Below are 25,259 nucleotides of genomic sequence, written 5' to 3'. Positions count from 1 at the left end.
ATTGTTGCCCTATTTGGCATATATACATCATTTACAAGAGGAGTTCCCTAGTGGAGTCTCCCCATCCTTTACTCTTCTTCTTCCTCTCTCTTTCTCTAACCCTAGCTCATTTCTAACATAAAGGACTAATCGAATGTTAAAAAACAAATCCAAGACACATAGGACCTTCTAGAAGGCTCTATTATTGATTATTCATTGGGCAGGAGTGCTCCTTGATTTTAGGGGTATTTCCTCAAGACGTTAAGACAATTGTGGAGAGACATCCAGTAACCAGGTATTTCCTTCTCATCCTACTCCCAGAAGGACTAGCCCTAGTGCAGGGATGCTGAAAGTCAATTTCGACGGATCAAGCCGAGGAATCCAGGTCCAGCAAGTGTGGGAGATTCCTAAGTGGGTTTTCTCAGATCAAGTCGTCTCTAATGATTCTAATGAAGCAGAGGTGTCAGCAATATTGCACGACATCCCGTGGTGGATTTTAGTATGCCTACTCCGCTTATTGTTGAAAGAGATTCTCTCAATGTGATCAGATGGATTAATAAAAAAGACTCTTTCCCTATAAGATCCCCCAATGTAGGCAAATAAATCTAGGGGTGCAAAGAGTTCTATTCCAAAATATTTGGTGATGGCCCGTGCCAACGTCAGTTGCTCGTCTTGAGGTAATGCCCCCCCCCCACCCTCTCTCAGGGTTCTAAGGATTTTGTCCCCTTTCTTGCTTTTAATACATTTCTCATCTTCATTCAAAAGAAAAACGGTGCAAAAAACTGATACCAAGTGAATGATGGTACAAAACTGATTGAGTTAATATGCTTTGATGTGATCATGACAGTTGCAGTTACTGCTAGGATAAAGAGGATTATTAGAAGTGGGAGGAGACCATGAGGCAGAAGATTCCTGATAGTAGTAAGAACCAAATAAATGATACCATGAGAAACATATCTCCAACAAAGCAAAGAAAAACCAATGAGATCATGTGACAGAGGGAAAAAACAAAATATCCAAAAAGGGAGATAAAGGCTTAAAGATTGATGGAACCAAACTAAGAACAGGTTTCATCACCATGTAATGGTAATTGGAACTGAAAATAGATGAAACTGGGGAAACAGAAATGGAAACAAAGGGAACTGTTGAAAGCCATGTAAGTTGCATGTTTATTAAAGATCTTGAACTCAAAAAGTGACCTCCAATTGAGAGCTCTGAGGAGATGGAGAAAAAGAAACACCAATACTATTTCTGAACCAAAAGAAAGGAACGGATAATGGATTGAAGACGTGGATTGTTTCTTCAATGTTGTGGTGTTGGTTTCAGATAAAAAGAACATATGTTTACCAGCATTATTTTCCCATGAGAAACACGAGTATTTTAGTGATTCCGGAAATTAAAGAAAAAGGAGACTTGCATATTATTTTTTCCCTTTTGTAACATTAGATTCCATTTTTTTATTTTAGACGAGACATGTGAAGAACAATAGAGCTTGAATTGATCCTTCTCTTTGCATAGACTATCGATAAAATCACTTTCTAAGTGCAAAGGCAGCAAGAAATATGGATGAAAAACAACATAAAAATCATGGCATTAATAGAAGAATCTTTCTAGCATTTATGATAACATGAAGCATATTCTACCACTAAAAACTGATCACCACATATAGTAAACTAGTAAAGGATGCACGTGCATTGCACGTGCAACTAAAGTGTTATATCTAAAGTGTTGCTTGGGACCATCCCATAAGGCATTTCGCGAAGCGACTGTTGCATGCAGAGCAGCCACCTCAAACAAATTAAATGCAATCAGAGCCTATGTGGCTTCTATCATGCAACGGATGCTGGGCGAAATGCCTTCTGGGGTGGTCCCTAGCAAATCCCCTAGTGTGTTATAATAACATAATTTCATAAAGTTGGGAGAGAAACTCGCTTTGTGGAAATTTTGAGAGAGAGGCAGAGAGCTCCTAGTTGTGTTGGTTTCAAGAATTAAGCACAATATGTGCATTTGCAGAAAGGTTTTTTTTACATGGATTTTTTTATATGCGTTCCATCAGCCATAGATCACATAGATTTATCAATTAATGTTTCCTGCATACTATAGATAGCTTGTGTAGAATTAAAGGGTGTAAGGTATCAGACAGTACAACAAATATGATATGATCATGCAACCAGTTTCAGAACCTTTTTTTTTTTTTTTTTTTAATGGTAGTTTCACTCATTTTGCTAGCCAGGATCATTCATATCTCAATGTCTTCCTAGTTGGCCAGTTTACATTAATCAACATAGAATTCCATGCAGTGAAATTTTTTTGCAAAAGAATAATATCTTATTTTCGATCCATAGCTTTTTCCTATAGTAACAAATAATACCATATGATTCTGCACAAATGAGTGTGCCATTTACGACTCATCAATACCGAATGAATGACGTGCGTGGATGTTGTTAGCTTCAGATGGGGATTGGTCGTTGGTGGTCCAGTATCTGGTAAACATGCTCCGAGATAGGCCTCATGTAACCGGATTTATGGCCAGTGCAGCATGCTATCTGCTTCAGAAGGGCTCAAAAACACCTTGACTAAGAGGAAGTCGAACCATAGACGAAAGCCCTGCTAAATTCACCTAAAAAAGGATATATGCAGATCCAACCAAACTATAGAAGGGTTTGCAATGAGAACATTTCTGGGTTGTAAATATCAAGTTATAAAGAGAGGGAAAATCATGTCAGTACAAATAGAATGGTTAGTAGGGGTTGGTGGTTGCAAGTTAGGGATGAACATACTTTGGTTGCACTTTGGTTGCAGAAAAGCATTTAAAATGAGACTTTAAATCCCTTGGGCGAGAACAAAATATGATAAACAAAAGGAATAGTCCTGGTTAGAACTATTATAACACAAGAACATATGGATTTTGGGGTTTGGAGCATCTGGAACGTATGTTGGTGGTTGCAACTTAGAGATAAACATACTTGGGTATTTGCAGAGCAATTAAAATGACATATTAGCAACAGGTATTCAGTAAAAGATAACCACCAAACATAATAACACTTGAACTCCCACGCCGAAGGGTTTTGGAATTAGATGAGTTTGGTAACTGATTAGCAGGCAGAAAAGAGCCAATTACATTAATCGTGGCCATCAAAATGTATTAAAAAAAAATTGAAAACTTAACCCAATTAGTTCTGATACTTCAATTTCATATTTCTTGTGAATATGAAATAAAAATATAGCATTTTTTCGTCATTTGGAACCTCTTATAGCATTTCGAAAAACCAATCAGCCAGAACAATGAGAAAGGTACAGCAAGATGAAGGAACAGGCTTTACCAAATCATGCAAGCCACCCAATGGGCAGTGATAGAGCTTGCCCAGAAAAGTCAAGTGTCATCATAGCTGCCAAGGAATATGGGAGACCACTCAGAGCTGTGTTATGTAGGAACGAAATCAAGTGCCTATAAAAAATGGAGGATAACAATAGCTCGTTATTTGTTCTTTGTCAAATCAAGATCTACAAGAAAACTTGGAATGATTCTCCAACTTGAAGTTACACAGAACACAATTGGATTCCCAAACTCCAAGGGGAATCTAATTAGCTGATAAATTAGAGTTTCTCATTACCCAGAGATGTAATGGAAGTTTGATCCTTAAAATAGATGGAAGAGTACTTATGATGATGAATGGATAATAGATTAAAGGATAAAGAGCAGCAAGCAGAAGAGGAGAAATTATATGGTGAATGTGCATTTAAGTCAGTATTCATGGTACTACAGAGGTACCGCCCTTGATATCTGATCGAGCAGCAGAATCTTAAAAAGCGCGCTGCTGTTGGATGAAATCTCAAGGGCGGTACTACCGATACCGACTTACATGCGCATCCACAGTATAAAATCTTGCAGAAAAGTATGGTGTTTACAAATTACACTCTTTTTTTTTTCAGATTTTTATTACCTGAGCTACTTCTGTCTCAAGAGACAGCAGTTCTAATTTTTAGAAACTCAAAAATAATTTAGGAAATATGAAGAGGGCATGACAGATGACACTTTTCTTTTAATGGGACACAATGGGGCCTCTTGCCTACATACAAAGGCTTTGGAAGCATGCCTTAATCCCCCAACAGTCAGTATACCGATGGCTTCACATTGAATCCAATAATCAGTTTTCGACTCACAATTTGTTATCAAAATCCAAAACAAACCAGACCTAAAAAGTGACTGCATTTTTTCCATCACATTGAATCCAAGATTATTACAATTCCGAGTAAATGAATTTTCCACCTCATTCTGGACATCCTTTCCTAAAATGACATTATTTTCTCCATAAGAATAAAACAAACAAAAAAAAAAGGAAAATAATGAAGTAAGGAGTGCCCTCATCAAAATATAGTAGTGCTGATAACATTTCCCAAAAATTAATGAGCTGAACATAATGCAGCCAAAAAAAAGGAAAATAACGATTCACATAAATTTAGGATTCACATAAAATAGAGGAGTACTTTTCCACAAGAACTGCCTCATTATAGCCTCACACCTGTCATATTTATGCAAAGTAATGCCTCTAAATTTGGAGCTCCCACGAGGAAACAAAGTTGAGATTGTTTCCCAAAAAGGATTCCATTAGCAAGAAACATAAGTACATAACTATCAGAGAATAATGGTAATTGAGGCTATAAAACACGAAATTAAAGAAATTAATTATTGAAATCTACTCACCGCATTTAGGCCTCGGAATTTTATGGCAGCAATGTCTTAAGTCTCTGCTGCTGCTTCCTGGGTGCCTACAAAAATACACTAATTTGAGATTAGAAAATAAACATGCATGTTTTCATTTTAATCTGATGCAGTTTAGAATGTATCACATGATTTTTTATTTTAGAGGATTCAGGAGAGATATTTTACTGTGCCTCATGTGAGATTTTTACTTGGTTAAATGGTTGTCTTGAACTAAATGAAAGTGCCCAAGTAGAGATCTTTGTTCCATTCTACCCCTTCGATCCTGGCTTGCCACCTTTCATGTTGATGGTGTTTGCAACATATCAAAGAAATAACAGTCTTTTATCCCAATTGGATATTTTAAAAAAACTTTTTGACCGGTAAAGTTTCTCTTAAAAAAGTTCAATCAATTGTAAAGTCTCTATTAAACAGCCATATATTGAGCACATAAGTATTTTATGTGAAACCCTAAAGGATCGATCTGTCATAATTCAATGTCTACTAATATTGGCAAATAAATATTGCTAAGTGACCCAAAGTAATGGGAAGTTGAGCTTTCATTTAAAATATTGCAATTTTCCCAAGATAAAATAGTAAAAACAATAAAGAAGCTTACGTAAAGAAGCTTACGAAGATTGGCAATGGAGGTGGAGGTAACGATGAAGAGAATCCAAATTGATGAAATATCCTCCTATCGCCATTTCCTGTAGCAATTCTGCCACATTTTCATCCTACCATAAAAAAAATGGCAATGGATGAATTTAATGCAATCTCCAAATGAATTTATTAATGAACATGATAAATATTATTGTCAAATGCTTTACTACTAAAAGGGAAAAGCCTGTGAAAGATACATAAAAGATAAAAACACAAAAGTTAAGAACATTGATGGCTGCCACGATGACACAAAATAAGGATGTCTTGAGTCTTGACCCCCTAGAAATTGGTTATGTATCCTAAAATTTGTTGGGATGACGGTTTAAAATGTAATGGAAAAAAAATTGAATCCACAGGGCATAGGAAATTATCTGGGTATTTATAGGATTCCTCCTTAACGAACAGAAGGAAACTAAAATGTTGTTTGGTGTTAGGGGGTAAGATTTTTAAATATTATGAAAATAGCCAAAAATAAATGGAAATTTAAAGCGTATTTCCGTACATTGACACCATTCACTCAAATCTAGGATGCTCTATAAATTTTTGTGGTTGTGCCTGGGACACGGTACAAAATAATTTCGCACATTAGGATTGGGATCCAATGGACATGGATTGGATCCAGCTGTTATATCCAAACCTTATGATCTACAAATGATGCATATGATCCTAGCCCTTCAACAAAAGAAAGGCTTTCTCAGGCATTATTCCATAAAGTTTAGTTATTGAAATATGCAGATCAAACATATAGAATATACGCCTGTTGTGGTGAAGGACCGTGGCTGAGAAGATGAAGATCCTTGATCACTGATGAACACATTTATGTGTGAATGGTAGTGGTAGGAAACACGCATTTTTCTCATTTAACGCGGTGCTACTAAGGTATTTTGTGTGTTTCTGATGTTTCAGGGTTATTTATGGATTTTCACGGAAAATAGAGCTAAGAAAATGGGAGCACAACTCATTTACCACAATACCCATCATTTGAAGAATTCAGATCATCTTATGGCCCACCAATTGGTCGTTTCGAATAAGCCTTGGAAAATCATTTTAAGGGTGAAACCAATTTAAATGGCGAGCTATAAAATGGATGGCTCAGATTAGATCATGCATTTGATTGGTGGGACACAACCCACTTGTTTAATGTTCGGCCAAGCTTGATAGAAGGACCCCACCCACTAATTTTCTAGAATTCTTATTGTGGACCATCGTTTGTACGGTCTAGATTGTTCTTTGGAGTGATTTGAAAGGCACAATCCTATTTATCTAGCAGCCCATAGATGGACCATTGGGATAGTTCCATGGTGCACAAATATCTCTCTCATACAATAGAAAGTGAGCTTTGACCAACGTTATATGGGGCCCATTATTTTATCTAGAAATTGAACGGGGCATGGCCCATTTATGTGCAGCCAATTAATTGGACGGTTTGTGAGAGTGGATTGGAAGGGACTACCATGTATATTGAGGGCTAATCAAGTGAACGGTTTAGATCAATCAAATGTGCAGTTTGGATCATTTTAATTATGGGTGTTATTTGCTCACATTTTGGCCCTTTAGATGGACTGCTTGGATCATCTAATGAAACTGATTTTGGGCATCACCTATTTATATTGATAGCCCAGTAAATTGACAGTTGGGATCAACCACTAATGGGAGTAGCACATTGACATTATGCCCAACAATTGAATGGCTAGGATCACCACTTGAGAATAGCCCATTTACAATTGTAGCTCAGTAAATGGAGGGTTAAGATCATCCAACGTGTGGTTCAAATCATATGGAGTGAAATTTTCGTCCAACATATGAGTGGGTCCCAACCATATACGGCCACCCATATTGGCGTGAATGGCATGAGTACAAACAATTTAGATCTGTTGCTTTTTTTTTCTTTGCATGGATCGGATGAGAAATGGAAAGTCACCTACATGTACATGCATGGTAAGAAAGAGAAAGAGAATGGAATATTACTAAAATAGAAAGAAAAGGCAAGCATTTGTTATAATTTAGAAAGTGGATTTTATGGTGACTTGCCATATTTTTTTTTGAATTCACGCCCAATTTGGGGAAAGCAATTCACGTAATGGCATGAGTCTAAGAAGGGTAGTCATCATTACATGCATGGTGTCTACAAAAGTTAGAAAGTTTATTACTTTTGCATGTTTGACCATGGAAACCAAGTTGGAATTCATTTTAGTATTTCACTTTATAAAAAGCTATTGAACATCTCTCTTTAGTATTTTTAGTGGGAAATGTTTCTTCTATTATGGGGTATGTGTTATATTGAAAAAGGTGGGGTCGGTTACAATTTGATTGGGAACTTGCTTTTCTTGCTTGCAAAAGTATTTTTGGAGGAAGTTGTTAGCAAGAGAAAGAAAATAAAAAAAAGGGAAACAACAGTGGTCGATTATTTTGGGAGAGGAAAGTACAATTTTTTTTATTGGAAACAAATTTTTGGAAATTGTTTTTCTTGAGAAACATGTTATATTGGAAAAAAAAGAAGAAAAAGTGAAATATATAAGAAAAGGAGGGAAGAGAGAAGACAGACATTATTTTCTCTTTTGTACTATGCTTTTGCTCAAACTCTCTACTTCTCTGCCACTCTCAAGCTCTCTCTCTCTTAGGTTTTCTTGTTCTCTCTTGCTCTTTTTCATGCTCTTTTCCTTTTCTACTCTCAACCAAGGATCAATCATCCACAGTTCAATCCAAAGTAACACTAAAGCTTGAAGAGGAGGATTTGGCCAAAGTTGGAGGAGAAAAAGACTAAGTTCTATTTAAGTTTTGTTATTTATTTTAAGTTCAATTTGATGTAATTTTGTTTCAATTCAAGTTAGTGAAGAAGTAATTAGCTTTTGTTTAATTTTCTTTCAAGTTCTATATGGCAATTCTTCTCCCATCTATCTCGTTTATTTTTGTTTTTCTTCCCTTCTTCATGAGTAACTAATTCCTAATTACTTAGGGTTTAGTTGAAGCCATGGGGAAGGAGAAATATTTATAATTCAATCAATCTACTCAATTGAAAAATTATGTAGGATTTTGTGTTTGGAAAATCCCAATCATTTATGCCATTGGCTTTCCCCTTTCGTATGAATGATTGTTGATTAACAAATATAAAGTTCTATATAATGAATATAAATTGGAGACTGGATTTGATTAATTACTTATAAGGAATGACATCCCTTTGATCTTATTCCTTATTAACTAGTTAATCGAATTTTCAACCCAATTCAAGAGTTGTTTTAATTAATCAATTTTATCCAAACCCACGGTGGATTCTAACCCTAAGTACTCTTTTATATTGAATTAAGGTTTTTACAATATTCCAAATTACTTTTGCAATTTTCCAATTTACTTAAGCCCTTAGAATTTGGTTTTCTAATTAAATTAGATAAGTAGTCAATAGAGATCATTAAAATTTGGTACACTTTGCCTAAATTAGGATTTTAAATCAAAAAGATCTTAGTTGAATTTGATTCTTAGATTGAATAGAATATACGCTTATATATAGTGTTGGTTCCGAGGTCAAGTCCACGGAAATCCTGAGATTTTGCCAGGCAACATAATATCATAACTAGTATTCTAATCGGTATAAGAATAGGATTGACAACTAGATTTCTCTTCCTTGAGTTCGACCCGTATTTACACGATCCGTGCACTTGCGGTTATTTAATTTCTCTAACAATCACCACACTGTTCAGTTGATCCAGGAGAATGAGAAGGATGCATGGACTTATGATATTAGCATTCCTCACAGCAATGTGCGTAAGATAATAAAAAATCCGACTTGGTTGATAATTTTTACCCAAGATAGGCAAACCAAAATATTTTCAGAACTAAAACCAGAATATCAATGTAAAACCTGATAGTTCACTTCCCATCTGTCTCCATTCCATGAATTGAAGAATTCATAGAATATATATGTGATAGTTCTACTAAAAGACATGGAGCAGGTCTTCCAAAACTGATCTAATCATTGAGTATGAAGACATTGACAATTTATCTGAGTAGCATTTGTCAATATAAAAATGGACAGGGGCCAAACTTGTAGGGAATCTAACCGGGTAGAACTCGCCCCTAAAGCTAGCCTTTAGAGGGGGGTGCCCATTCCCTTATAACCCATCCACATCCCATTCATTCTTCTGATTTGAACTATTTGCTTTCGTGTGGAACCCCAACAGAACTTGCCAATTTCTCTAAATTAATGTCTAAATTTTCCATTGTTTGTGTTTTAGAAGAGGGATACATATAGCTATTTCAAAAAAAAAAAGAAGAGGGATACATATCAATAGAAGCGGGATACATATCAATACAAAGTATACAAAACTTACATTCTGAAGGTCTTTTGTTCACAGGAACTATACCATGAGTACATATGACAACATTAAGGCTGCAAAAATCAGTCTTCAAAAAGAAAAAGACAATAAAAAAAGGAGAATCAAACTATGCGAATAATACGAATGTGAAAGAAGTGATAATGATTCTTTAAATTGATAATGGATTCAGATGCAATACATCATGACACAATAGTACACATTAATGTTATAAATAGAAAGAAAAGCATTTGTCAATTAGTAATAGGTGAAATACTCACAGTTGTATAGTGAAACAAAGTCATCAATTGATGCATCGCTGCTTTTGATTCTTGTTTCAAATTCCTTTGAGGTAAGTTCAAAATCATGGCGGGAGAATCAATTAAGGAATAACAAAAAAAAAAAAAAAACCATGTGAGACAACTGAAACATAGAGGACCATAAACAATACAACATACAAAATCCATTATAATTACTTATCAAGATAGCAATCTGAGTTGTGCCATTGAGGGCATAAGTCATCATCGTAGAAAGCACCCTGCAATAAGAAATAGACCTGCAAGGGGGCTTCCGCAAGCCATGCGGCATCACATATCTCAAAGGAAAGTGAAGTCCCGAAAACCCTTCTTCTCCGCTTTATCAAACAGACGGGATAAAACCCTTTGGAACCTTTCCGATTTCTGAGAGAGGGAGGCAGGAGAAACCAGAGCTAAAAGGTCAAAAACTGAGACGAAACGCTTCCCTTGGATGAAAACGCATGGCATGGTAAAGCAATACAGGTGGCGAGATTTTTGCACATAACTCGAGAGGCGTGAAATGACGCAAATGCCCCTGCAATATTGTACCTGATGGGAAGATTAACAAAGCAAGGGCAGGGAATTTTAACAAAAGGAGTAGACGAACTTTCACATGGTTTTCCCTTTTAGTAGTAAAGGATTAACATAGTAGGAACACAAGAAGGTTCAACAGCAGAAAGACTGATCCATATGCCCAAAAATGTAGAAAAAAAGTATTGACTGTGTGATAAGTAAAAAAGGAAAAAAAGCTTCTTAGATTTGCAAAAGATAAAAAAAAGAAAGCTACAACACAAATTATTTTTGTTCAATGGATGATTGTGAAATGCATATTTATAAGATAATTAATTATCATGACGTAAAACTTTGTTCCCCAAACCATCATATAACTATACAGATTTATTTTTTACGCAAGATTTAGAAACCGACAACACATGTTATTTTTGTTCAATGGATGATTGTGAAATGCATATTTATAAGAGAATTGAGTATCATGAGGTAAAACTTTATTCCCCGAAACATCATATAGCTATACAGATTTATTTTTTATGCAAGATTTACCAATAGAAACTCTCAAGTCATTACAGACACACATTTTGTCAAATAAAGAAAATAAGTTAGAACTTACTTTGACACCCAAGAGCAAGGGACTACCAAGTTTGCATGCAACCAACTCATTTGGATAATGTGGGCTTTTGAATATGAGTGCATATGCTCCTTCAAGATGCCTCATAACTTCCACCACAACTTGACTAAAAGTAACAATCTGGTTATCTGCAAAATAAAGATTCCAATTGAATAAGTGAGGAAAAGTAAGCAAGCACCTTCCGGTGATTGTGTGTCAGAGCTCAATAAATACAATCCATTTGGTATAATAGAATTAATAAATCAATCTGTCACTGATAAATTTAAATTCTAAGATGAAATTGATTACATAGTCCATCATTTGCCTTATCAAATACAAATTTTGCAAGCTTAGGAATCACTTCTGTGTCTGTATCTGATTCGAAGGTGAACCCTTGTCGGATTAATGTCTCCTTTAAAACCTGATGATAAGGAAAATAGTATAGGCCCATATCTTGTTTTACTATTTCAACTCAACAATAATTGAAACTGACGGATGTATCCAACAGTCGTTACCCATGTTGAATTCCAACTAGATTAAAATATATGGGTGAATTTTAAAAAAATATTGAGGTTTGCCAAATCCAACATTCATTACCCATGTTGGATTCCAACACTCATCCTCATACCAGCCATGCAACATAACTAAGCCCTTACTTTCAAGATGATTAACAAAAAGTTAACAGATGTGTTAAAGTTCGATTTTACTAGTAAAAAGGCAAGCCCGGTGCACAAAACCAAAAAGAAAAAAAAAAAAAGATCCATCGAGATCCAAAGGTTAAAAAATGATAGCATCCAAATTATACATACAGCATATAAGAACTATAAAACACAATATATTTGCTTCCAAAGGCGCACCAGAGCCGTATGTCTCTAAGGCAAGACATTAAAAAAGCCTCAAGGTGTCAAGGAAAAGGCTTAAATCTAGAAAGACGTAAGTCTGTGGGGGGAAGGAATTCACAAGGCTTAAGCCTTTCACTTGAGGCTGACACCTTTCAAGACTGCGAGCACAACAAAAAACTGCCAAGTTGACATCCAGAACACAACACGCCCCTCCCCCCCCCCCTCCCCAATTTTTTATTTCCATCCTTTTCTGCCATCCCTTAACCCAAACATCTACTAATGTTAATGTTAAGTGAGGTCTGATAAAACCCATTCGAAGATCTAATGATGTTTTTTAGAGATTTTTGAGGTTTTAGGAGATTTTCCCTAGATCTTGTTTTTGCGAGCTCTCACTCGTTCAACAGAATCAAAATTTGTCGCTTCAAATGGTTTTCTTTCATCAAAACGAAGCAAATGGCGGTGGATTAGTTTGTGATTGTGCACTCATTCACTAGGCGAGCTAAAATCAATAATTTACCAAGTTCTTTACACTCATTCAATTTTTTATTTTTCTTTTGAAATGGACTCATTGAAAGTTTTTTCACAGATATTTAGGGCTATGAGGGCGTTTTTGATCTATTGGGTGTAAACATTGGTGATAAGAAAGATTTAGCATAGAGATCTGCAAAGAAAATTGAGGGAGATGTCAAAAGGGGGCATATTTGATGTCTATGAACTTGTTAATCACTCTGATATCTATTTGTATTATTTGGTTGGAAACATTGAAATGATAGTTGGATACTTTATTTTGATTTGTGTATTAATGGTGGATGATGATATTTTGTTGAAAATGAAGCATATATAGTTTTTATAGAATTTTTAATAATTTTTGGTATGGATCATAATTTTTATTTATTTTTTAATTTTTATATTGAAAAGTTAGGGAATATTCATGAAGCATACAACACTCTTCTCACCTTCTATGCACCTCACGTGTTCTCGCCTTCGAAAGCATTGCAAAATACATATAGAAAATTCAGAAAAATTGCCTAATACAATAATACTAAAATAAATATGAAAATTTTTTATTATCTCCTTACATTATTAAATTTTAGTTTTTATTTTTTTATTATTTCTACATTATTTTGAAATAAACTTTAAAGTAATATACACAACACACATACAAATTTCATGTTTTCATTTTTATTTTTATTTTCAATTGTATTTGTAATATTTTTCTATTTATCTTGTCAAAATTATGCTATTAAAATTTTTGTTTTAAAATTCTGGTTTTCTCTTTGTTTTTGGACGCAAAAATGTGAAAACGTCATATTTTTCTTTTTTATTTCTTTTTTCTTGTTAAATTGGGATATTTTTCTATCTTTCTCAGGATAAAACCTTAAAAACAAAAATATTCTCAAAGTAACAATTTTTTTTGCTTTTTTTAAGTGAAGTTTTTTATTGATTTCGATAATTGACAAATTTTAGGGCTTTTTAATTCAGTGTTTTCCATATTTTAAATAGTTAGAGGGTAAAGATCAAATGTATTTTTTGGTTTTATGAATTTATTACGGTGTGAGAGAGTCTGTCACCCACATCAACACAGTCACCCATCCACACAAAACTCAAGAAAGCAACTTTAATTTGCCCCCTTCAAGTTAGGAAGGGGTTTCATTTTATAAATAGAATAGATGAAGTAACAAGCAACAATTGCATTAAGGTAGTCCATGTTTTGAAAATCGAAATTGAATGGTAAATCGTAATAGAGATTGAATCCTATCAGATCGTAAATCATAAGATTCACTTATATATATGTAATATGTATATATTAAAAAATATAAACAAATTAGAGAATAATAAAATAGCCAATTATTCATTTTTCATCTAAATCCATTAAAGGTAATTAATTATTTTTCACCAAAAAGCATTAATTTAAGTAGAAATTACCACGACTAGTTATTCAATATCATAATATTAATCGTTTTCTAACAATATTGTCCCATACTAATCATCTATTTTTATTTTCCATCCAAACCCATGCATGTTAGATAGTAATATTAAAAATAATAAAAGACCCAAGTTCATATCAATCCTCAAAGTCCCAGACAACAAATGAAAAATATCAATTATAAAAAACTAGCAAGTCATTGATGTTGTCCTCATTATAATCGTCACCCTCTTTCGGGGAAGTAATTCCCTCAAGCATGTGCACTGTGCATGACTAGTTTCAACTGGTTAGATTAGTTGGAACTCCTCCTCTGATATCTTCTTCCTTCTCATGAGACGGCTTTGAAGGCTTCTTCTGACGTAGAAGGGAAAATGAGGTCTTTCAACAGAAAATCCTATTTTCTTTTATACAAAATTTAATTAGGATAAATAACATGAACCAAATGAAATTATGAACCTTACGATATATGATCAGATCGTAAGATTCAATCAAAACTCGGAAGATTCATACAAATAATAAGGTTCAAATCGTAAATCGTAAATCGTAAGATTTTCAAAACAATGAGCGTAGTCACTAGTTCTTTGAGTGATGAAGCATTTTATTAATGAGGAAAGAAAGGGGGGAAACCCATGACTAAGTTGGTTGGTGTAAGCAAAAAAGAATAAGCAAAGAAACTACAAATACAAAGAAAATAAATTAATACAAGATAAAGATATTAATTTGGCAGGAAGTTGTAAATCTCAAGCTCAGCCTTATTGACTCCGACTCAAGCAGTCCATCCGCATCACTATTAGTCATTCTCCTAACATACTAAATTCTAGCCAGAAACCCCTCAAGTCACTCCTGAATCTCTTTGATCATATCTGCAGACCTCCACGGATGATAGCGGCTCCCATCCATCAACCTAAAAAAGTTGAAGGAGACTCCTTCCGCTATCTGTCTGCCCAAACCTCTATTCTTTGAGTTGATACCCTGCAAATAGTGCCCTCACTTTCTCTTGACCCCAATGGGACCAGAGAAAGCCCACTTCGTAAGAGCAGAATTATCTCTCAAAACTTTCCCAACAACAGGAGGACCAAGGTTACAAATGCTTGCTTGGACCCGTAAAATTAAGCTTCACCCATTCGGGGTCTTGGGCATCCACCTCGGAGGCTACATCTCAAACCTATATTTATGATGCAAACCTATAAGCCCTGATACCAAATTAATGCAAATCTAGCTCTAATATCAAATTGATGTGAATCCATGAATACCAAGAGAGAGAGAGGGAGTAGATAATCAAGATCAAGAAAGAGAAGTGATAGGCGGAGAAAAGGATATCGGTATATGAACACAACCGAGGGGAGAGGTTTAAGAGCCCAACTGAAGAGGGGCAGTTTATTAATCCAATTGTGAAGGATTAAGAAAGAAAAAAGAAGGGAAAACAGAAAGAGGGACAAGAAGAAAGAGTGAAGAGAATAGAAATGAAGAAGTGAAAAGGGTGTTTAGGGATAAAAAAAATTGACCTAACTCGAAGCATCACACTTCAAAAAAGGTATCACCTCCTATCAACATAAGAAAACATTAATTTGTATCATATTCAACTGTTTTCAGGGCCAATAAGCCTTCCATGACCTAACTCGAAGCAACACATCAAAAAAGGTATCACCTCCTATCAACATAAGAAAATATTAATTTGTATTCATATTCAATTGTTGTCAGGGTCAATAAGCCTTCCATGACCTAACTCAAGCAACACATCAAAAAGGGCATCACCTCCTATCAACATAAGAAAATATTAATTTGTAATCATATTCCATTGTTTTCAGGGCCAATAAGCCTTCCATGACCTAACTCGAAGCAACACATCAAAAAAGGCATCACCTCCTATCAACATATTCAATTGTAATCATATTCAATTGTTTTCAGGGCCAATCAGCCTCCCATATTTTATTTTTTTGATGGCGTAGGGTATCCCCACCAAATTTTAGGGCGGGACTATGCAATCCATATGAAAATTTTAAAAAAACAAACTCCTAATCCATATTGAAAAACAACTCTCTAGTTTGATTGGAACTGATATTATATTTAACTGCTAACTCCTTATTGAAATATAAGTTTTATTGCTTGGACTCCAGGTGCAAACCAGGGGATTAACTATGGGGACCTTTAGGAGCTCATGGGGAGACTTCACAGTTAAATAATCAAACCATATTCCCAAAACAGATAAACAGACGGATTTAATAAATTTCATCATAGAAAATCATGAGGGCTAGCTTTAGAAATAAACCATCAATGAAAGGATTCTATATGAAGCAAGCAACAAGCATAACAATTTCCAACAAGTAAAAGATGCGAACAAATGGGTCAAAATATACTAAATAACTCCTCTCAATACAAGTAAACTAGGACTTTTCAAACCGACTAGGAGTCCTTACTCATTATGAAAACCAACTCACTTCAAGCCCCACAAATACAAGGACTACTATGTTCGAATGTGGGCCCTGTGGTTACTTAGGGCCTGTTTGTTTTGGATTTTGAGAATCAATTGTGAGTCTAAAACTAATTATTGGACTCGAATTTAAAGGTATTTAGCCCAATCATTAATATTGGACTCACAATCGGTTCTCAAAATCCAAAGCAAAATGGGGCTTGATAACTTAAGTGATCGATTAAAAATGACATAAATCCCTACGATTAAAAAAATGACATAAATGCCCTCATCACTGAAAGTTGTCGTAATAAACATGTCTCCCCATTTTAAACACATATAACTTAAATAAACTATGTGATATTGATGAGAAAAGATTTGGGTACGCCTCCTATAACCTAAGGGACTAAAAATACACCTAAATGACACTTAAAATTAGAATATAGGATGATCCACATCATACTTTCTCGCTTGAAAAGATTCACCTCCGTCGAATAAAATGATCGGCATGACTGGTGGGCATTTTTCAGCTCTAATCCTTGCACAATCTTCAAACAATAAACACCAATTGCTTTGTTTCCTTAGATCTGTAGACGCTAGTTCGTGTACTCAGATATAGTAGAAAAAATTTACCAGGGATCGAGACACTACGATCAGTGCCTTTATTGGAGTGATTTGAAACTCCCGCTGACTATGTCGAACGACTTTTCTCTCTCAGGCATCCTAGATGACGGTTGTTACCCCTTTTATCATCAGATAGTGTTCATGGACTAACTTTTGACAGAAGCAAATCTGAAGGATGATTGCCGCTTTTTGAATCATGAAGTAACGTGAGGGAGCCACGCACTCTATTTTCATTGGCTGATGAGAGAAGCTCTCGGCAATTACTTGATGTTGAATACTTTCCGAGCTATCAATCCTCACACGCAAGCCTAGATCTAGATGGCTTAAGTAACTTGTCTCTTGTACACTTGGTTGGCCTAGTATATTCGGTAAATTTTCTTGATACCTTAGACAAACAGATAGTTTGGACTTTAATCACACGAGCTTTGACTTTCTTGGCTTGCTCCTCTCAAATCATTGTAGCTCGTAGTATTTTACATTCTAAAAAGTCTTTGGAGCAAACTTTTTTCAAAAATTCCCTCGTACCAATCTAACGAATGAAAAATGGTTTTCCCACTGTGTTGTTTATGTTTCAGTGTTAACCACCAATATAAGCCACGCCGGGCCAAAGTTATCCTCGTAATGTAAATCATTTGTTTGTCCCCAGATTATAGTACCATAAATATGACTCCAATGCTCCTACCTAATCAAGATATTGTTGCTTAGTAAATCCATAAAATCTTGGTATATATCTAATCTTCATAGTTTATTGATTACAACCCATAAGCCCAGAGATCTTCTTGTGATGACCCTGCGATTCTGATAAGATATTTGAATATGGCACCAGTTCTAAATTGCTGTAAACCTAAAGGTTCTGATACCAAATTGACGCAAATCCAAATCCATTTTTGATACCAACTTGATGTGAATCCATGATGACCCAGAGAGAGAGAGAGAGAGAGAGAGAGAGAGAGTACATAATCAAGCTCAAGAAAGAGGAGTTATATGAGTATAAAAGGGAGTGGTTTAGGAACCCAACTGAGGAGAGCAGTTTATGGGCCCAACCGAAGAGGGTAGTTTATAAACCCAACCTAGAAGGGTGAAGAAGGAAAGGGGAGAACGAAGAGAAGAGAATGAGGGACTAGAAGAAACAGAGAAGAGGAGAAAAGAAAGTCAAAGAGGAGTCTAGGGATAGAAAACCGACCTAATATCAATGTTTCAAAACGCAGATGCGGGTCAAAACGCTGTCGAAGAAAATCCTAGTCGATTCGGCACGACGCGTCAAGTACTCGGTTGATGCGGCTGAGTACTCGGTTGACGTGATCATAACTCGAGAGAGTCACATGAGTTTTTATTAGCTTTGTAGCACAAAACGGAGGAATGTGACCACGGTAAAGGGATTCGAACCGTGGGAGTCCACAATGACGCGAGGGAGTTTTAAAACTAAGCCTAATATGACACACCACATTTCAAAAAGACATCGGACCCTGTCAACAAAGAAAACATCAATTTTTATTCATATTCAACTGTTTTTGGGCTAATAGGCCTTTAATATTTATGAAGTATGCAAGTTATACAATTTTTTTCTTTTTATAATAAAAAACAGAAAGACATCTTATCTTTGTTGCAAAATAACGTTTAGTCTAATTAGGACTCCTATTATACTTAACCATTAACACCTCACTGGAATAAAACCCAATTACATGGACTCTCCTTACTACAAGTAAACTAGGACTCTTCAAACCAGCTGGGTTATCCTAACTCACCATGGAAACTAACCCACTACAAGACCCACAAATACAAAAACTCTTATGTTGGAATGTGGGTCCTCGTGGTGACTTAATAACTTGAGCGATTAATTACGAATGACTTAAAATCCTTATATCGGTTAAAATTTTCATAATAAACATGTGGGCCCCATTTTAAACATTTATAAGTTAACGAAACCAATTGATATGAGTGGAAAAATATTGTGGTACCCCTCCTATAACCCAAGGGACTTAAAAGACACATAAATGACACTTACAACTAGAATATAGGCGCTAGGATGGTCTCCATCATCTTGCTAGCACAGATTCCCTCCAACACCATCTAAGATCTGTACTAGAGGTAAACTTGAACCAAAGTAATGAATTCAGCCAAGATTTTGCCTTCATGAAGATGAAATGCAGTCTTCTGACAGAAATTTTGAAAATATCGGCATTTGTCTCCTTCCATAAGACTCATATCGCGGCCAACAACATTCTTCATAGAATCGATCGTTTTGTCAGCGGAGACGCAAAGGACTAGTAGTCCAATAAACCAGCCATCCAAGCAAGAAACAACCATGACACAACATACTTTCTAAGGATGCGACTCTAAACATCCCTAGCAAACTTGTAGTGGAGGAAAATATAGCCTACTGATTTGCCTGCCTCTAAGCAAAGCGTCGAAATTTTCAATTGGGCCATGGAGACAAGTGAGTTGGAAGTTTTAAACTTGTGTGCGATGTCGTTGCTCCAATATTTGAGCATGTACAAAGGTTGGCTAATGAGTCAGCTGATGATTTTGCAAAAGAGAGGGTGGGGACAAGAAGGCTCGTCATTGGCAATTAAATCATATTATGATCCCCCGGTCTGTGGATTCCAAAAAGAAAGATCTATACACCCAAACACCAAAAAGCACATGCCAAAGAAACAGAAAGTCTCACCATTGTGGAAGGTGGCAGACATACATGACAGGATTCATAAAAATTCTCAAGCAACGGTGTTCCATATCTTCAACGTATGTTCATGGAGAAGTGAATAGGCAATGCAACCCAACAAGGGCCTTGATGAACAATTATGCATGTAGAACTCCTCTACAGATGTTGATTTTCTACAGACACGTCGTATTATGAGTATATTCTGCTCTTCCTACTTTGATGGATGAATTTTCAGTTGACCAAAATGAAAAATGAAATCCACAACATATTAAAAGGCCGGAAAAAATTCTCCATAAGTGATGGAAATAAAATCATCTTAAGCAACTTCACAAATAATTTAAAATCTTAAAATAACTTAGTATAGTCACACCAAGGGAAATAATAGACATTCTGAGAATATCTGTCTGCTACCAATTCAAATATATATTTGGCTAAACCTCTATTTAACAAAAAAAAAAGGAAAGAATTGATCCATTATTCTTAAAAACAATAAATGCAAGGAAAAGGGATGGCAACAAAGTACTAGAATCATGTATCGACAACTCCACATTGCAACAATATCCCAAAAATATTAAAATATTAATCACCAAAAACTAATGAAGATGGATATAAACAATATAAAATTCTCAACAATTACAAACAAGGTATTACTAAAATTTGAAATAGATACAAATCAATATCCAAATAACAGGCAAAATGAAGCAATTAAACGAACCTCATAATTGGTAATAATGCCATTGTGAACAACAAGGAATTCATTCCCTGGACCGGATGATTGTGGGTGACTATTTCTTGGGGAAGGCACCCCATGAGTCGCCCACCGAGTATGAGCTATTCCAGTGTGAACGGAGAATGATTCTTCCAATTTCAAATCCATCGAGTCTGCCTCTGTAAACAACAAAATAACCTCAAAATCATCATAACTTCCAAGTTCTTGGAAAAAAATTAATAAAGGTAAGTACAAGAAACACGAAGACTCATTTCCTTTCATTTATATATTGGGAATCAATAATTTGAGGTAACTCTTTCCAAACATTCATGAATTGTTTCTTCTTTTTTCAGGCTAAGGAAAAAAAATTAACGAAGACAAAATAAAAGAAAAAATCCTTAAATCACAGTCAATCTCCAATGCCTCTCTAAAGCAAAAAATAAAAATAAATACAAAAATATTCCAAAACAAAGACTAAAAACAAGAAACATGTTAGAAATGAGATTAGGGTTAGAAGAGAGGAAGAAGAAGAGGAGTGAAGGATGGAGAATCTCCACTAGGGAGCTCCCATGTAAAATGATGTATATAACTATATATAAGGCCCAACTAGGGCAACCAAGTACAATGACTACAATACTGATGTAGAGCGCAATCGGAGGCGTAATTTCTAGATCGTGCTGAAATTAAATCTATAATTTTTTTTTTGGATTTTCTTTAAGGGATAAGTGCTAGATCTTACTTCGAGCGTGGGGACACACGAGATCGGATCAAGCGCGGAGTCGGCGAAATGAAATTCTTACTTTCAACAAGTGTAGATGGGAGAAATGGCAGAAAAAGCTACCTTCATAGCCTACAACTCCATTATCTCAAGGAAGGGGATGAAGATACAAGAGGAGTGAAGCTCTCTCTCAAACGAGAAAATTCTCTATCAAAACTCAAATCATCAAAAACTAAGCAAATGAGAGAAAATAAGAGGCTTTATATCTCAGCCCTAATACAAAGTTACTTCCTAAACTACCCTTAATATGGAAAAGACCATTAAGGGCATACACTAAATGCGAAATTGACATGTAAACTAAAGACAACTAAAAATGATAGAAAATCAATAGGTATTCTAATAATGCAACTACCCTAAGGAGATATGAAGACTGATGTAAAATGCCTAGGGGATGCTCCTGCATCAAATACCCTCTCTCTAACAAGTAATGACTAAACTACCCCTAATACATGTTATTCAACACTCCCCCTCAAGCTGGAGTGTATATACTATGAAGCTCCAGCTTGCTACAAAGAACTACATCAACAACTAAAAAAGCACAATAAGCTTACACATCCAGCTTCGTATAACACTCCTCAATCTGGTGTGGTGATTACATAATGAAAGCATAATACTGAAAAGGACAGCAGTGGACACAATAAACAGCATCAAGATCAATGGCCATCAAAAAGAGTAGCTCTCCTGAAGTAGCACAACAACGAGAGCGATCAAACAGGGCCTCTCCCTGAATGAGAACACGGCGAACAAATCCGCAAATCACGAGCAATGGAGGCGCCATGGCAGGAACATCTACGATCCAGCAAGCAAAAGGGACACACCAAAGGTGTGCACAACGAACATTGGCGAAGCAGCACAACGCCAAGTGAAGATGATAACAACCGATGGGGAAACCATCGGAGACAAGGTCGGCGGGAAAACAGTCGCCTGGAGAGAAGGGATAGAGAAAAACGATAACTAACCAATGATGGGGAAACCATCATCTGGAGACTAGGTCGACGGCATGAACATCGTCGCTCGAAAAGATAAGAAGATAGGAAGAGGATAACCAACCAGCAATGGGGAAACCATCGTCTGGTGACGGCATGAACATCGTTGCCTGAAGATAAGAAGAGGAAGATAACCAACCAATGATGGGGACACCATCATCTGGAGACAAGGTCGACGGCATGAACATCGTCGCCTGAAAAGAGCCGACCAACAATGGGAAAACCATCGCCCGGAAAAGGACGGAGAAGATAAGGCATAAAGCCGAGAAGACAGAGACTGACTAAGAGCACAACAACACTCCCCCTCGTGCGAAACTACATGAGCCCGGAGATGACAAGACAAGAAAAGACAACAAGGAAGACGATAACAATCACTAAGGGGACGAACGAAGAATGTAAAAGGAAGACGATAACACTCTCCCTCAAGAAAAGACACAACCACAAGAGAAAGAACCACACTCCCCCAAGAAAACAATACTAAGACAACACTAATACTCCCTCTTAAGAAGACAATACTAAGAAAAAGACAACACTCTCCCTAAAAAAAGGACACAAAGAACTACATGAGAACACTTCCCCTTAGGTTAAAGGCCAAATGCCTTCAACTTGCAACAAAAAAAAGACAATCAAGGCACCACACCTCTCTCGAACATTTCATCAAACACTTGGTGTGCGCCTTGGAGAAGATAAAGAGACGAAGACAAACAAGGCACTACACCTCTCTTAGACATTTAAGCAAACACTTGGTGTACGCCTTGAAGAACTACATAAAAGATATAGAAAATAATACATAGAAGACAATGTAAAGAAAGAGATGACAATGTAAAGAAAGAGATGACATCAACACAAAAAATAAAAGAACAACTAAAAACAATATAAGACAACAAGAAAAACAATACAAGACAACACTCCCCCTCAAGTTGAGGCCGAAGGCCTTCAACTTGAAACAAAAAGAAGACTTTCAAGGCACAAAACCCATTTTGAGACATTTTATCAAACACTTGGGGTGCACCTTGAAGATGAGATGAGATAGACAAAGGCCATAGGCCAAAAAGCTATAGAGAAGAGAAAATAAAGAGAGCTTTGGTGTGGAGGAGAACCCAAAATGGTTTACACAAGTAACACATGCATGATTTTTTTTTTTTTTTTTTTTGAGATATACGACATAGGGAAAATGGGTTAAACACGAAATGGGTTTTGACGAAATGAGAGAGAAATAGTGAGATTTTAGGGAGATTTTGTGGTCTCGGCAAAAAGGAAACGAGCAAGAGAGTGATTTTCTTCAAAAATGGGTTTTACAGACAAGGAAAGAAAGAGAGATTACGAGAGAGATATTTGAGGGCTTCAAGATTTGAGGGAGAAAAAAAACAAGGGATTTGGTTTGCGCAACACACAAACTTAGAGATAAAGATATGCGAGATAGAGAGAACAAAAAAATGTTGTGAAGGCGTGAATGGCGTGGTGGGAGATAGACTCTTCTTCTTTCCTTCTTAAGGATCAGCCCATTGGCTCTGATACCATGTTAGAAATGAGATTAAGGTTAAAAGAGAGGAAGAAGAAGAAGAGGAGTGAAGGATAGAGAGTAGGGGTGTAAACGAGCCGAGCCGAGCCGAGCTTGGCCAGGCTCGGCTCGGCTCGTTAAGCTCAAAGGCTCAGCTCGGCTCGGGCTCGGCTCGGCTCGGTCAGGCTCGGCCAGGCTCGCGAGCTTTATCGAGCTTGGGTTTATCAAGCTTGCGTTATAAAGTTTCGCACACATGGCAAATGTTGCTAGCAAAAGCAGATAAGAAAAAAAAGTAATCATTACAAACAAAAAGTAAATTAGCTGAATTTATAAAGTTTAAAATGAAAAATTACCAAAAAAAGGCAGTAAGTTATGACAATTAAGAAAAAAATACCAAAAAAGGTTAAAAGTTATGACAATTACTGGAAAAAATAAATTTCCGAATTTTCACAACCGTTTGATACCCTCAGTTTGCAGATGATGTTGACATGACATACGCACCCTCAGTACATTTTTGCAGATGATGTTGACATGACGAGCCTTAACGAGCTGAGCCGAGCCGAGCCTGGCCTAATTCGGGCTTGGCTCGTTAAGGATTCGAGCCGAGCTCGAGCGAGCTTCCGAGCCCGAGCCAAAATTGACACCCTTAATGGAGAGTCTCCACTAGGGAGCTCCCATGTAAAATGATGTATATAGAAGGCCCAAGTAGGGCAACCGAGTACAATGACTACAATACCCTCTCTCTAACGAGTAATGACTAAACTACCCCTAATACGTGTTATTCAACAAAACATAATAGAAAAACACAGAAACTATAAAATTACAACTTCAAATTGGAAGCAGATCCCCATGTTCGATCCCTATAAAAAGAAAAACCTTTGAAAACATAGAGCCCTAATTTTTGAATTTTTTTCCAAGAAAATAAATCTTTACCTTGGTAAACGTATCGAACGAGGGACTCGATCTTCCCTTCCTGACGAAAGACGAGAGGCTTTAGAAATTTCTCATTTGAATCCAAATAAATATCTGAATCGATTGAAATCCCAGCAGAATCGTAACCTCTGTATTCTAATCTCCTCAATCCATTAAAGAGGACTTCTAGAATGTACCTTCTCTCCTTCCTCACCTTGTAATTCCAATAAGCAAAAAACCCACACATTTTAGAGAATAGTCGAAGGAGGGAAATACAAACCCTTTGAAGAAGAGAATAGTCGAATTTGGGAAGGTAGGCAGGGAAATGATATCTGCGCCAAGTGTTTTGATAAACATGCGCATGGTAGTTGATATAAAATCGGTGTGGGTTCGGTTTCACTTTTTCAGGGATAGTTTGAGACGGAAAATCCTTTCAAAACGGGATTTCTAGGAAACGTGTTTTCGTTTGGCTATCAACCCTCCAAATGAGGCCAGGATCCTCTATTCCTCTTTGCTTTGGATCTTTATAATTGGTTTTGAGTCCAAAACAGATTATTATACTCAAATTTTCAACTTTGGACTCAAAACCAATTATCAAATTTAGAACAAACAAGGCCCAAGTATTTGAGATGTTTTCATTTCGTATGGAATTGTTTACACCCATTTTTTTTTAATTTGAAATTGGTCATGCAAGACCGAGCTGTTGATTGATGATATGCCCGATAAGGTTAAAGGAGTTACGCGCTAATTGTCACTATCCAGTAGAGGGAGGCAGCAATCATCTTGAAACAAGGGAACTTGATAGAGTTGGGATCATGGTTTAAAATTTCGGTTTCGGTAA

At 36.2% G+C, this 25,259-nt stretch overlaps 1 pseudogene across 1 annotated transcript in view; it reads right to left on the bottom strand.

Annotated features, from left to right (window-relative positions):
- The window catches only part of LOC143888442 (glutamine--fructose-6-phosphate aminotransferase [isomerizing] 1-like), a 51,472-nt pseudogene extending 26,499 nt beyond the window's left edge, over positions 1 to 24,973 (bottom strand). Inside the window, exons 1-4 of the transcript XR_013254597.1 lie at positions 24,440 to 24,973; positions 20,248 to 20,420; positions 11,377 to 11,488; positions 11,071 to 11,216 (exon numbers count right to left, since the gene is read on the bottom strand). The product of XR_013254597.1 is annotated as a glutamine--fructose-6-phosphate aminotransferase [isomerizing] 1-like (transcript). The remainder of the gene's footprint in view (positions 1 to 11,070; positions 11,217 to 11,376; positions 11,489 to 20,247; positions 20,421 to 24,439) is intronic.
- Positions 24,974 to 25,259: the final 286 nt, after the last annotated feature.

Source organism: Tasmannia lanceolata, unplaced genomic scaffold, assembly GCF_043159265.1.
Source record: "Tasmannia lanceolata isolate RefF3 unplaced genomic scaffold, GAP_Taslan_0.1 ptg000012l, whole genome shotgun sequence".
Classification (NCBI taxonomy): Eukaryota; Viridiplantae; Streptophyta; class Magnoliopsida; order Canellales; family Winteraceae; genus Tasmannia; species Tasmannia lanceolata.
This window is presented reverse-complemented; position numbering and strand designations above follow the sequence as displayed.